Source organism: Oncorhynchus nerka, linkage group LG12, assembly GCF_034236695.1.
Source record: "Oncorhynchus nerka isolate Pitt River linkage group LG12, Oner_Uvic_2.0, whole genome shotgun sequence".
Classification (NCBI taxonomy): Eukaryota; Metazoa; Chordata; class Actinopteri; order Salmoniformes; family Salmonidae; genus Oncorhynchus; species Oncorhynchus nerka.
In genome coordinates, this window is record NC_088407.1 from 83246926 (window position 1) to 83257205 (window position 10280).

General features: G+C 57.8%; 1 pseudogene; it reads left to right on the forward strand.

Annotated features, from left to right (window-relative positions):
* The first annotated feature begins 4104 nt into the window (after positions 1–4104).
* On the forward strand, positions 4105–9992 carry LOC135574142 (AF4/FMR2 family member lilli-like; annotated as a pseudogene).
* The last annotated feature ends 288 nt before the right edge of the window (positions 9993–10280 follow it).

The following is a 10280-nucleotide window of genomic DNA, read 5'->3' on the forward strand; positions in this document are numbered from 1 at the left end:
AAGGGTTTGAGTGAGAGGACTATCTGGTGGCACCACACCTCTCTCAAATGTGCACAGTTCCTAAGTAATTTCAATGCATTTTATAACTCAAAAGAAGAGTGTTCAACTATAAGGTGCTTTTTTTGATCTCTCCTAGCTGTGCCGTTGAGGAACTAGAGCAAGTACACTGGTAGTTGTTTTGTTTGGGACACAACCCTGCATCCCCACCCTCACACATTACTGTTGTTGTTTACACAATCTGTCCATTATACATCTAGGTCAAGTGGGTATCATTTGAAAGTCTGTTATATCAACAACATGACTATCTAAGTTATAAAATATGGTATTGCAGTGTTAGTTCAGAGAAGCATATGGTACTTTTGATGCACATAATAAGGGACAAGGGAATGGTTAAGGGTGGGGAGGGGACATGAATTATTAGTGAGGCCCTAAATGTTTAGATCATTATTTGTTTATCATTTAAACATTTTTTTAAACAAAAATCTGTGTTTAAAATGTAATACGTATAACCATAATTAGATCAGGAATCTCTACCCAATCACCCCGTTTGTACTCCCCACCCCATAACGCACATTGTCCACATTGTCTATTCTCCACTGATCTGACAGTTGCTCTAGCATGTAGCCTATGCATTCATGAGAGATAACCACTATGCTCCCCTTCAAAAACGAAATTGGGTTTCCAGAAAAGGAAACAAAGGAAATAGAGACAGATACAGTAAAATTCAGAAGAAAAAAAACAAGGAGAAGGATTTGAGTGGTAAGTCAGTGCAGACGGCCTGCCGAACTGAGTAGCCTAGCTAGCCAATATAGCTAGCTTGATAGCTTGCTAGCTACAGGTAGCTGCCTACCGTGGAACTGAGTACCCTAGCTAGCCAATATAGCTAGCTTGATAGCTTGCTAGCTACAGGTAGCTGCCTACCGTGGACTCATTCTACTTGGTCAGAGCATTAATAATTAACATGATGATGATGATGAGCTACCACTACCAGCTATGGCTAGCTAATGAGCTATTATTTAGATATTATTATAACTGTATTCCCCAATAATTGCGTGATATTTGTTAGCTAACTAGACTAAAATTAAACACTCCTTCCGTGGCCTCCAACTGCTTTTACATAATAGTAAACCTAAGTGCATGCTATTCAACCGATTGCTGCCCCCACCCTCCCGCCCGACTAGCATCACTACTCTGGATGGTTCTGACCTAGAATATGTGGACAACTACAAATACCTAGCTGTCTGGTTAGACTGTAAACTCTCCTTCCAGACTCACATTGATAATCTCCAAACCAAAATTAAATCTAGAATCAGCCTCCTATTTTGCAACAAAGCCTCCTTCACTCATTCTACCAAACATACCCTTGTAAAACTGACTATCCTACCGATCCTTGACTTCGGCGATGTAATCTACAAAAAAGCCTCCAACACTCTACTCAGCAAACTGGATGTAGTCTATCACAGTGCCATCCGTTTTGTCACCAAAGCCCCATACACTACCCACCACTGCGACCTCTATGCTCTCGTTGGCTGGCCCTCACTAAATATTTGTCACCAAACCCACTGGCTCCAGGTCATCTATAAGTCTTTGCTAGGTAAAGCCCCGCCTTATTTACATTTACATTACATTTAAGTCATTTAGCAGACGCTCTTATCCAGAGCGACTTACAAATTGGTGCGTTCACCTTATGACATCCGGTGGAACAGTAGTGCATCTAAATCTTTTAAGGGGGGGGGGGGGGGGGATTATTTTATCCTATCCTAGGTATTCCTTAAAGAGGTGGGGTTTCAGGTGTCTCCGGAAGGTGGTGATTGACTCCGCTGTCCTGGCGTCGTGAGGGAGTTTGTTCCACCATTGGGGGGCCAGAGCAGCGAACAGTTTTGACTGGGCTTTATCTCTGCTTACCGGTCACCATAGCAACACCCACCCATAGCACGCGCTCCAGCAGGTCTATTTCACTGGTTGTCACGTTCTGACCTTTATTTCCTTTGTTTTGACTTTATTTTAGTATGGTCAGGGCGTGAGTTGGGGTGAGCAGTCTATGTGTGTTTTTCTATGTTGGGGTTTTGAGTTCGGCCTTTTATGGTTCTCAATCAGAGGCAGCTGTCAATCGTTGTCCCTGATTGAGAATCATACTTAGGTAGCCTGGGTTTCACGTTTGATTTGTGGGTGTTTGTTTTCCGTGTGTGTGTTGGTTGCCACACGGTACTGTTTTGGTTTCGTTCGTTTCACGTTTATTGTTTTGTATTGTTTCATAGTGTTCAGTTTATGTCTTTAAATAAACGTTATGGACACTTACAATGCTGCGCATTGGTCCTTCGATCCTTCTCGCTTCTCCTCCTCAGAAGAGGAGGAGGAATGCCGTTACACTGGTCACCCCCAAAGCCAAGAATTTCTTTGGCCGCCTTTCCTTCCAGTTCTCTGCTGCCAATGACTGTAACGAATTGCAAAAGTCACTGAAGCTGGAGTCTTATTTCTCCCTCTCTAACTTTAAGCATCAGCTGTCAGAGCAGCTTACCGATCACTGTACCTGTACACAGCCAATCTGTAAATAGCCCACCCAGCTACCTCATCCCCATTTTATTACGTACCCTCTTGCTCTTTAGCACCCCAGTATCTCTACTTGCACATCATCATCTGCACATCTATCATCGGTGTTAATGCTAAATTGTAATTATTTATCCTCTATAGCCTATTTATTGCCTTACCTCCCTACTCTTCTACATTTGCACACACTGTACATAGATTTTTCTATTGTGTTATTCGATTGCACCTATGTTTATGTGTAACTCTGTGTTGTTGTTTTTGTCGCGCTACTTTGCTTTATCTTGGCCAGGTCACAGTTGTAAATGAGAACTTGTTCTAAACTGGAATACCTGGTTAAATAAACGTGAAATAAAAAAATGTATGAATAATACCTAACATGTAGCCTACCTATCCATACTGTAGATGCTACTACTACTACTACTACTACTACTACTACTACTACTACTGCTGCTACTGCTACTACTAAAACTGCTACTGCTATTAATACTATTACTGCTACTATTACTACTACTACTACTACTACTGCTGCTACTGCTACTACTACTACTGCTGCTGCTGCTGCTATTGCTGCTGCTACTGCTGCAGCTGCTGCTGCTGTTGCTGCTGCTGCTGCTGCTGCTGCTGCTGCTGCAACAGCAACAGCTGCGTTGCTGCTGCAACTGCTGCTGTTGCTGCTGCTGCTGCTGCTGCTGCTGCTGCGAACGATTTGCTGGTGCCCGGCTGGTTTGCTGCTGCTGCTGCTATTGCTGCTGCTGGCAGCAACTGCAGCAACAAAAGCAGCAACAGCAGCAGCTTAACGCTCGGCAGCTGCTGCTGCGGCAGCAACAGCAACAACAGCAGCGAGCAGCGGCTGCTGCTGCTGTTGCAGCAGCAGTTGCGGCAACAGCAGCAGCAGCAACGCTTAATGGCAACGCTGCTGCTGCAACAGCTGCTGGTGGCACAACAGCGGCAGCAGCATTTTGGCGAGCAGCAACAGCAACAGCAGCAATTGCCAGTGTAACAACAGCAGCAACAGCAACAGCAGCGGCAACAACAGCGGCAACGCCAGCGGCGGCGGCGAGCAGCAACAGCGGCTGCTGCTGCTGCTGCTGCAGCAGCAGCTGCAGCAACTGCAACAGCTGCTGCTGCGGTTGCTGCTGCTGCTGCTGTAACAGCAGCAACAACAACGCTGCTGCTGGCAGCAGCAGCAACAGCGCAGCAACGGCTTAACGGCAGCAACAACAGCAGCAGCGACTGTAGCGGCTGCTGCGGTAGCAGCAGCGGCTGGCGGCAGCGGCGGCGGCAACAACGCGGCGGCAACTGCGACAACAACAACAGCAGCAGCAGCAACAGCAGCGGCAACAACAAAAGCAGCAGTGGCGGCAGCGGCAACAACAGCAACAACGGCAGCTGACAGCAGCAGCGGCAGCAGCAGCACAGCAACAGCGGCAGCGGCAGCAGTAGTGGTAGTAATATTAGTGGTAGTGGCGGCAGCGGTAGTAGTGGTAGTTGTATTGGCAGTTGTAGCGGCAGTGGTAGTGACAGCAGCAGCAGCAAGCGGCAACAACAAAGCGGCAAATGAAATTGTATTTGAGCAGCAGCAGCAGCGGGGCAGCGGCAGCGGCGGCAGCGGCAAAAAAGTTATTTAGTCAGCAGCAGCAAGCAATCCTGGTCCGTGAGCGGCAGCAGCAACTTCGGCAACATTGACTGTAGACCCTGCCACATAACAACAGTGTCTGAGCCGTTGAATTGAGATTCTACTGCGGGTTACTGCTGCGCTTAGCTTGTTTGATAGCCTTTGCGGGAGACGGCAGCGGCTGCAGCGGCAACAGCAGCAGCATGGCAGCAACACAGCAACAACAGCGGCAGCAACAGCAGCAGCAACAACAGCGGCAGCGGCAGCAGCAGCGGCATGCCAGCAATCGGCACAGCGGTTAGGGCAACAGCGGCAGCGGCAACAACGGCAGCAGCGCAGCAGCAACAGCGGCAGTAACAGCAGCAGCAGCAGTGGCGGCAGCAGCAACAGCAGGCAACGGCAACAACAACAGCAGCAACGGCAGTAGCGCAGCGGCAACAGCAGCAGCAGCAGCAGCGGCAGCAATAGCGGCAACAGCGGCAGCGGCAGCAGCGAAAGCGGCAGCAGCAGCAGCAGCAACTGGCAGCAGCGGCAGCAACAGCAACAAAAGCAGCAGCGGCAGCCCAGCGGCAGCAGCAGCAGCAGCAGCAGCAGCAGGCAGCGGCAGCGGCAGCAGCAGCAGCAGCAGCGGCGGCAGCAACAACAGCAACAACAACAGCAGCAACAGCGGCAACAGCAGCAGCAGCGGGTTCAGCAACAGCAACACGTATTTGGCAACAGCAGCGGCAACAGCAGTGCTTGACAGCAACAGCAGCGGCAGCAGCAGCAGCGGCAGCGGCAGCAGCAGCAGCAGCTGACAGCGGCAGCAACAACAGCAGTAGCAGCAGCGGCAGCAGCAGCGAGCAGCGGCAGCAGCAGCAGCAGCGGCAGCAGCAGCGGCAGCGGCAGCAGCGGCAGCAACAGCAGCAGCAGCAACGGAACGCAGCAGCGCGGCAGCAGCAACGGCAGCGGCGGCAGCAACAGCAGCAGCGGCAGCGGCAGCAGCAGCAGCGAACAGCAGCGGCAGCAGCGGCAGCGGCAGCAGCAGCAGCGGCAGCGATAGCAACGGCAGCAGCAACAGCAACAGCAGCAACAGCAGGCAACAGCAACAGCAGCGGCAGCGGCGGCAACAGCAAACAGCAGCGGCAGCAGCAGCGGTCAGCAGCGGCAACAGCAGCAGCAACAGCGGCAGCAGCAACGGCAACAGCAGCAGCAGCAGCGGCGGCGGGCGGCACAGCAGCAGCAACAGCAACAGCAGCGGCAACGGCAGCAGCAGCAGCAGCAGCGGCAACGGCAGCAAGCAACAGCAACAGCGGCAACAGCAGCAGCAGCAGCAACAGCAGCGGCAGCAGCAGCAGCAGCAACAGTGGCAGCGGCAGCGGCAGCAGCAGCGGCAACAGCGGCAGCAGCAGCAGCAGCAGCAGCAACAGCAACAAACAGCACGGCGAGCAAAACAGTGGCAGCGGCAGCAACAGCGGCAGCAGCTGCAGCGGCAGCTGCAGCAGCGGCAGCAGGCAGCGGCAACGGCAGCAGCAGCAGCAGCGGCAGCGGCAGGGCAGCAACCGGCATCAACAGCGGCAGCAGCAAGCGGCAGCTCTGGCAAGCGGCAGCAGCGGCAACAAAGCAGCAAGCGGCAGCAACGTTAACAGCAACGCAACCAGCAGTCATTCAGCGGCAACGGCAGCGGCAGCAGCAGCACAGCAGCAGCAGCAGCGCGCTGCAGCAGCAGCGGCAGCAGCAGCAGCAGCGGCAAACGGCTGAGTGACAGCAGCAAACGCCACGGCAGCAGCGGCAGCAACAGCGGCAGCGGCAACAGCAACAGCAACAACAGCAGCGGCAGCGGCAGCAGCAACAGCAACGGCGGCAGCAGCAGCGGCAGCAAGCAGCAGCAACTGACAGCGGCAGCAACAGCAGCAACAGCAACAGCGGCAGCAGCAAAGCCAGCAGCGGCAGCAGCAGGCAACAGCAGGCAGCAACGGCAGCAGCAGCAGCAACAGCGGGCGGCAACGGCAGCAGCAGCAGCAACGGCAACAGCAGCAACAACGGCAGCGGCAGCAGCAGCAGCAGCGGCAGCAACAGCAGCGGAGCAGCGGCAGCAGCAGCGGCAACAGCAACGCAGCGGCAAGCAGCAGCGGCAGCAGCGGCAGCAGCAGCGGCAGCGGCAACAGCAGCAGCAGCAGCGAGCGGCGAGCGGCAGCAGCGGCAGCAACGCAACAGCAACAGCGCGGCAGCAGCAACAGTCAGCAGCAGCAGCAACAGCGGCAGCAGCGGCAGCAACGGCGGCCCAACAGCAGCAGCAGCGGCAGCGGCAGCAGCAGCAGCGGTAGCAGCGGCAGCGGCAACAGCAGCGGCAGCGGCAACGGCAACAGCGGCAACAGCGAGCAGCAGCAGCAGCAGCAGCAACAGCAGCGGCGGCAGCGCAGCAGCGGCAGCAGCAGCAGCGGCAGCGCAGCAGCGGCAGCAGCGGCAACGTTTGGCGGCAACAGCAGCAGCAGCAGCAGCAGCAGCAGCAGCAGCAGCAGCGGCAGCAGCAGCAGCAACAGCATTTGTCTTTAACAGCGGAAGCGGCAGCAGCAGCATTAGCAGTCAGCGGCAGCGGCAGCAGCAACAGCACCTGGGTGCAGACAGCGGCAGCAGCGGCAGCGGCGGCAGTGGCAGCAGCAACGTGGCAGCGACAACGGCGGCAGCAGCAGCAGCAGACAGCGGCAACAGCGGCAACGTGGCGAGCAGCGGCAGCGGCCCAGCAACAGCGGCAACAGGCGGCAGCGAACGCAGCAACAGCAACAACAGCAGCAGCAGCAACAGCGGCAGCGGCAGCAGCAGCAGCAGCAACTGCAGCAACAGCAACAGCAGCAGCAGCAGCAGCAAGCGGCAACAGCAGCGGCAGCAGCAGTGCACAGCGGCGGCAGCAGCAGCAGCAGCGCAGCAGCAGCAGCAGCAACGGCAGCAGCAGCAGCAACAGCAGCAGCAGCAGCAGCAGCGGCAACAGCTGCAGCGGCAGCAGCGGCAGCAGCAGCAGCAGCGGCAGCAGCAGCGGCAACGGCGGCAGCAGGCAGCAATGCAGCAAGCAGCAGCAGCAGCAGCGGCAGCAGCAGCAGCAGCAGCAGCGGCAGCAGCAGCGGCAGCGGCAGCAGCAGCAGCAGCAACAGCGACAGCGGCAGCGGCAGCGGCAGCGGCAGCAGCAGCAGCAGCAGCGGCAGCGGCAACAGCAGTAGCAGCAGCGGCAGCGGCAGCAACAGCAGCAGCAGAACCAGCAACAGCAGCAGCAGCGGCACGACAGCAGCAGCAGCGGCAGCAGCAGCAGCAGCGGCGGCAGCAGCGGCAGCAGCAGCAACAGCAGCAGTGCAGCAACACAGCGGTAGCGGCAGGCAATCGAGCTGCCAGCGGGCAGCAGCAACGACGGCAACAGCAGCAGCAACAGCAGCGGCAGCGGCAGCGATTACGGCAGCATGGCAACGTAGCAGCAGCAGCAGTAGCATTAGCAGCAATGACAGCAGTGGCAGTGATGGCAGTAGCAGCAGCAACGATGGCGGCAGCAGCGGCAGCAGCAGCAACGGCAGCGGCAACAGCAGCAGCGGCAGCAGCAGCAAAGCGGCGGCGGCAGCATGGCCAGTGACGGCCAGCAGCAACAGCGGCAGCGGCAAAGGGGGATGAGAAGCGGCAGCGGCAGCAGCAGCAGCGGCAGCGGGCGGCAGCGGCGGCGGCGGCAGCGGCAGCAGCTAGCGGCAGCAGTGGCAGCGGCAGCGGCAGTAGTAGCAGCGGCAGCGGCAGCGGTAGTAGTAGCGGCAGTAGGCAGCGACAGCGGCAGTAGCGGTAGTAGTGGCAGCAACAACAGCGGCGGCAGCAGTAGCAGTAGTGGTAGTAGTAGCGGCAGCGACAGCGGCAGCAGCAGCGGCAGCAGCAGCAACAGCAACGGCAGCGGCAACAGCAACAGCAACGCAGCAACGCGGCAGCAGCGGCAGCGGCGGCAGCAGCAACAGCGGCGAGCGTAGCAGCAGCAACGCAGCGGCCAGCAGCGGCAGCAGCAGCAGCAGCGGCAGCAATCATAGCAGCAGCAGCAGCAGCAGCGGCAGCAGCAACAGCAGCAGCAGCAGCAGCGGCAAACGGCGGCAGCAGCAACAGCAACAACAACGCGGCGCAGCGGCGGCAGCAACAGCAGCGGCAGCAGCAACAGCGGCGGCAACTGACAACGGCAGCAACAACAACAGCAACAGCAACCGGGTTAAACAACAACAACAACAACAACAACAACAGCAACAGCAACAGCAACAGCAACAACAACAACAGCTCGGTGGCGACGCAACAACGGCAGCGGCAGCAACAGCGGCTGGCGGCAACGGCAGCAACAGCAAGCAATAAACACAGCTGTAACAACAGCAGCAACAGCGGCAACAGCAGCAGGCAGCAGCGGCAGCAACAGCAGCGGCAACAACAGCGGCAGCAGCAGCAGCAGCAGCGTTTGGCGGCAGCAGCAGCAACAGCAGCAGCAGCAGCGGCAGCGGCAGCGGCTGACAAGCAACAGCTGCGGCTGCTGCGGCTGCTGCAGCGGCAACAGCAACGGCAGCGGCAGCGGCAACAGCAACAGCGGCAGCAACGAACAGCGGCAGCGGCGGCGAAAAGCAGCAGCAGCGGCAGCGGCAGCAGCAGCAGCGGCAACAGCGGCAGCGGCAGCAACAGCAGCAGCGAGCAGCAAACAGCAGCAGCAACAGCCAGCAACAGCAACAGCAACAGCGGCAGCAGGCAACAGCAGCGGCAACAGCAGACAGCAGCAGCGGCAACAGCGGCAGCAACAGCAGCAGCGGCAGCAGCAGCAGCAGCAGCAACACAGCAGCAGCAACAACAACGGTACAACCAGCAACAACAGCAGCAGCGGCGGCGAAGCGACAGCAGCAGCGGCGGCAACAGCAGCAGCAGCGCTGGTGCAGCAACAGCAAGCGCGGCGTAGCAACAGCGGTTTCGTTTTAACAGAAACAGCAACAGCGGCTTAGACAGCAGCAACAGCGGTAGCGGCAGCGGCAGCAACAGCAGCGGCAGCAACGGCAGCGGCGGCGGCAGCGGCAGCAGCAGCGGCAGCGGCAGCAGCGGCAGCAGCAGCAGCAACAGCAGCAGCAGCAGCAGCAGCAGCAGCGGCAGCAACAGCAGCAGCAGCAGCGGCAGCGGCAACAGCGGCAGCAGCAGCAGCAGCTAGCGGCAGCAGCAGCAGCAGCAGCGGCAGCAACGGCAGCAGCGGCAGCAGCAGCGGCAGCAGCAGCAACAGCGGCAACGGCAGCAGCAGCGGCAGCGGCAGCAGCGGCAGCAACAGCAGCGGCAGCAGCGGCAGCAACAGCGGCAGCGGCAGCAACGGCAGCGGCAGCAGCAGCAGCAACAGCAGCAGCAGCGGCAGCAGCAACGGCAGCAGCGGCTTAGCAGCAGCAACAGCAGCAGCAGCAGCAACAGCAGCGGCAGCAGCAACAGCAGCGGCAACAGCAGCAGCAGCAGCAACAGCAGCAACAGCGGCAGCAACAGCAGCAGCAGCAGCAACAGCAACAGCAACGGCAGCGGCAGCAGCAGCAGCAGCAGCAGCAGCAGCGGCAACAGCAGCAGCAACAGCAGCAGTGGCGGCAGCAGCAGCAGCAGCGGCGGCTAGCGGCAGCAGCAGCAGCAGCGGCAGCCAGCGCGACAGCAGCAGCAGCAACGGCACGCTACAGCAGCAGCAGCAGCGGCAGCAGCAGCAGCGACAGCTGGCGGCTAGCAACGGCAGCAGCAGCAGCTGGTGCGCGAGCAGCAGCTGCAGCAGCGGCAGCAGCAGCAGCAGCGGCAACAGCAGACAGCAGCAACGACTACTGCTGCTACCTGCTGCTGCTGCTGCTAAGCTGCTGCTGCCAACACTGCTACTGCTGCAGCAGCATGCATGCTGCTGCTGCTGTTACTGCATACTAGCTACTGCTGCTGCTGCTAGCTGCAACTGCAGCTGCTGCATGCTGCTGCTACTGCTGCTGCTGCTGCTGCTGCACTGCTACTGCTAGCTACTGCTGCTACTGCTACTGCTGCTGCTACTGCTAATACTACTACTACTACTACTACTACTACTACTACTGCTGCCGTAGACAAAGCTCCCAACGTGTGTCGACTACATGAAGTTGAAACAGCAGTTGTTTTG